The 4,971-nt window shown below is 37.8% G+C and overlaps 1 long non-coding RNA gene across 1 annotated transcript; it reads left to right on the forward strand.

The window, feature by feature from the left end:
• Positions 1 to 458: 458 nt before the first annotated feature.
• Positions 459 to 4,222, forward strand: LOC128701490 (uncharacterized). The gene is made up of 2 exons (XR_011394195.1): positions 459 to 767; positions 3,500 to 4,222. It is a non-coding gene; the product is annotated as an uncharacterized lncRNA (long non-coding RNA).
• Positions 4,223 to 4,971: the final 749 nt, after the last annotated feature.

A 4,971-nucleotide genomic window follows, 5' to 3' on the forward strand; every position in this document is an offset into this window, starting at 1 on the left:
TCATGTTGATGGCTTTAAGGGGACTTGAGGTAGAGTTCGTCACGACCATTGTAATGGGAGATTCTTCTGTAAAAATTTGCATTTATGGTCACAGTGGTGCCTATGCTAACCTTCCTATTGTGTAGAAATATACCTAGTTGGATGAAATATACCTAGCTGGTCCAGTGGCTAATGCGACTGTCCGGAGTTTTGAGACTCTCTAATTTCGGGTTCTATCCCCACCCGTGAAATGGTTTATGATGTTATCTAATCAGCTAACTACACCAACTGCAGGGAAACACTCCATGTCGCCCTTCTGCACCAGTTTCATTGTGATCTGTCTTTGTATATATTTAATCTGCAAATTCCCAACAATGAGAGTATTCTTACTTAATGTGTTGAGGTAGTCGTCGCACTTATCATTTTTACAGCCTCCTTCTACAACCTTCCTCAAGGTCATCTTTTCCCTTCATTACTACTAACTTCTCCTTTAATTAACAGGTTGACGAACTGGACACATGTACAGCACATGAGCATCTTCATTCACACACCTTTCATCCCTACAGCACTTTTTTTACAGTAGCAACTTTTATACTGGCAACAGTGAAAGAGATGGAGAGGTAATTTCGAGGTATTAACTTCCTGAGCCTCAATAAAAGGCATAAAGTAAATTAGCCTCATTACAAGGTGATCATTCCCTTGGCATTCATCCAGCATAAAGACATGAAGATGGAGAGTTATGCATTTGAACATCAAGCGAGTTGCAGCAGTTGTAAACATCATCACAAGTGAGTGGTATCCACTTGTTGCTTTTGTATTAGATTGAAAAAGCCAGATATGAAGGTAAAATATAATGTCGGTAAAGATAGCAAAGTGTTGCACATGAGTTTACTCATCAACTTATCAGTGTTGCAGTATATTAATGTTGCAATACTCTTCTGAAACAGTAACACCACGGAATTTTATGAACTTCTAACCATACTTGTTAGCATGACTTAATTTCACTAGTGGCACCTACCCATCTATGATGTTGTTTTCAACTACTGCACCTTTCCTCTTGCTCTAGAATATCTCCATTCTCATGCTTCAGTTTTACAGAGATAAAGGCAATGGGACTGAACATTTTTCTACGCGAGGCTTGTAGTTTCATGACTCAATTGCCATAAGTTCAATCCCCTCTCATAGCATCGTTTATTTATCAAGGCTAAGAAACTGAACACCTTTTATCAAGGCTACGGACTTACCACCTTAAAGTTACCTCTTCACTTCTACAAATTTGTCCAGTGCAAAAGTTGCCTGTGCATTAGAATGATAAAGTTCATTGTGTCTCGTCAACTGAGATAAACAGGTGTCGCACATGTGTCAAATTCATCAACTAGTTGGTACTGTTTACCCTTATTGTAATGATATTTATATAACAAGGCAGCATATTGATGATATATTCTAAAATATTGATGATATTTTCTAAAACTTTAATGCAAACCTCTGGTCTACCTAAGGGGGAAGTCAGGTGTAACATATCGACTTCTTTATTTTTCAACCGATTACGTTCATTTTTGGTGTACTATTAGAAGCTTATATAAAACATCCTGTGCTGAAGTTTCAATCATATCGGCCAAAAAGTAAATGAAATATGCAAAATTTACGAAAAATTGCATTTGGCAGGTGAGTCCTTCTCAGCGGTACTTGGAAAAGTGGTTTTGACACTTGCTGCTGATAGAACACCTCTAATTCCATCATGAGATACGTACCTTTTCTAAAATAAACCTTATCTTCATGCTAAAAAAAATAAGTTTCATAACTTTTTTGTCATATTGGAAGATGTCGGTCTTGTTTCCCACATAAATCTAAAAATATTTGGGATAGTTCAGAAAGGTACGTATGTTCGTGTAAATCAATCATTCTCCTATGTTTGTTGTGAAAATCAAGTCAATTAATTCATAAATAAGGATGCATTCCCCCTAAATAGGTAAATAAGTTACTTTCGAGATATAGGCCGAAGCGCGCGGCAACCCCGCTACCCGGGAAATAATTTTTTTCCCCGAAAAATTCGCCTTATTTTACACTTTTTCCGCGACCTACGAGTGTTTATTACAGTTAACCATTGTAAATCCGTTTTCTATCATCACTGATGAGAGAGGTCGGACCCTCTCTTCACCTTCAGGGGAAATATCGATAGAATTTTTTTCCTTGGGGCGTCATATTATGCTATATATTTTTTTTAAGGTGTACTTTTTATGTTTATATGCTATTATTATATTGCATTATGTCATAATAGATCAATTGTGATAGATAAATAAGCCTTATAATTGATATTAGCGTGGGTATGGAATATTTTGTTGGCTGGAGGTGTCGGCCATTTTATGCAATATACCCAGGGTACCTTGATTGGTTACTTGATCATATTAGCTCCACCCACTCTGGCATGATCTCAGATGGTGAATTTGTATTATATTAGACATAAAGATATAAGAAAACGATAAAAATAACACGGGGAAAAACGTAACAAAAACGTCAACAAAGCTGAGTCAGCGCTTCTTGCGCACTATGTCGCGTCAGCACTGTCACCATGCCTGTTATAAATGGTTGTAATTCCTTTTAGAAACATCGTACAAGGATAATAATTATACCAAAGTGTAGCCAGAAAGTTCAGCTATTTTTTGGTAACAATAACTCCATTTTCATATTTTTTCGATTTTTTTTTGCACCGCGCGCGTGAACCTGACTGCTCCCTAATGACAAAGACCAACTTCCAGTAGTGACTCACAACCATCTATGATGTTTATAACTAGCAAACCTCTTCTCCATCATCTCTCTGCTTGAGATTGCTTATAAGCTAAGAAACTGAACGTCTATCACAACTAACGGATTGAAAATCCTCTGAATTACCTCTCCCACTATTGTCTCCAGTAGAAAAAAGCCTTGTCTGACTTGTCTATCACATCTACCTATTGGAATCTTGTTAGAAAAGATATTGTCTTCAGGACTATTTTGATATTCTGACTCTATTGGCTTTACCTACTTCTATTAGTGGCCCCTGGCCACTTATGTTGTCTTTAATTATTGCATCTCTTCTATGGCTACAGTATATAAGCCTTTGCTTCATGACTAAGAGAGTGAACACCTATTAAAGCTTATGATCTGAAAACCTTAAAATAATCTTTCTACTTTTTCCTCTCTCTAGTATAAAAGTCCCTCATGTATTTAGATACAAAAGCTTTCTGAAGAGGCTGAATATTTCGTCATTAATAAAATCTAGATTTGCCCATGTATCCTCTTCATTTCTCCTACATTTTTACCAACCACTTCGCACTCATCATTAAATTTATCCAAAAGAATTTAGAATTTTATATTTTCTTGAGAAATGTAACTTGTAGATATTTAAATTTTTCTAAAATGTAACGTTTCATCTACAAGTTTTTGAGGAAACTACGTTAGAAAATAATATTAAACATTCCACCCAGAACAGGTCATTACCAAGATATTTCATAATCGTTGACCACTGTCTACATTTCTGCAGATGTGGGTCAGGTTTCCGTGTCTGTCGACTGGGAAAGGCAGGACTGCAACATATGTTACTGAAGAACACCTACTTGAAGAATATACCAGAGGAGCTCATGTGGAGGCTGACGGAGAATGTGCCAGCGGTCGGTGTGTACCTTGATCCAAGTGTAACAAAGGAGGTGTTCCTGGACATCCAGAATTTACCCTACGCTGGAGACAATGAAATACCTGTATCTTGGATTTCTCCCACCGTTTGTGGTTATCTGGGTATGTTAGGGACAGAGAAAGGCTTCAGGAGACTGGGCCATGCAACTCTGGTAACAAGAGTAGCAGCCAGACTATTAGCTAGTAAGGGTTGCATCCCTAACTGCGATGTAGACATCACAAACACAGCTTCTAAAGAGATGTTTAATAAGATGACAGGGTGGGAACAAACTCACTCTGTAACCTCGTTCACACCAACTGAGAACAAACAAATATAAGTTAGAAGGAAACAATAACTTAATATATGAGATTTGTTAGGAATGTATCCAAAATACCTAAATTTATATAAATATGTTATCATATAAATATCCACTTCTCCCTAAATTGGTCTTTGAAAACATTTCTTCTCAAAGAACCCCAATGGAATATTTACTCTGACTTTTTTGGGTTATCCAAGGTTCTCTACACATATGCTGCTATGTATGATAATCTATGTAACTGTATTTGTGTATACCTGAATAAACTTACCTACTTACTTATTCTTAATTTCTAGCCAATTGTCTGACCTCTCTTATGATGATAATTTCCGTTCATTAACCAAAAATGTCTCAGCTCTGATTTTACCGTCAATATTTCCACTGCAAACACTAACTACACACACACACACACACACACACACACACACACACATACACACACACACACACACACACACACACATACACACACACATACAAACACACACACACATACACACACAGTATAGTCAGTGCGTGCGCGAGTCATGCCTTCCGTGCTCTGAGAATATAAGTGTTTTCGAGGGCTACCCAAGTGATCTGAAGGGTAGCTAAGTGTGCTAGGGAAGTGAACAATTCCTTGAAGTGATTTATAATCTGCCTGAGCCACATAAGTGTAGGGAGAGCCGCAATTTTGTAAGAGATCTAGAAAGTAAAAAGTGGTGCGCAGTCAGAGCGGGCAGGGAAGGCGACGTTGCCACGTGTCACCCAAGAAGTATAATAAAGTGAAACAATCGTGTGACCAGTGAGAGAAATACAGTGAATAGGGTACATTACATAACGAGAAAAAATTGAGGTGGATCTTGGCCAGGACGTCACATCGAGCTGGACAATCTACTGGCTGCTACAGCTGTATTGCAAGTACTGTATTCACCTATGAGTGGTTGTATGGGTGTGGGGTTTCAGGTTCCAATTAACCACCTAGCTGATTGTGAATGGTCAGCTCTCATAGCACGATAAAGAATAGGCACTCAAGTATTCAATAAGG

This window comes from Cherax quadricarinatus, chromosome 78 (genome assembly GCF_038502225.1).
Source record: "Cherax quadricarinatus isolate ZL_2023a chromosome 78, ASM3850222v1, whole genome shotgun sequence".
Classification (NCBI taxonomy): Eukaryota; Metazoa; Arthropoda; class Malacostraca; order Decapoda; family Parastacidae; genus Cherax; species Cherax quadricarinatus.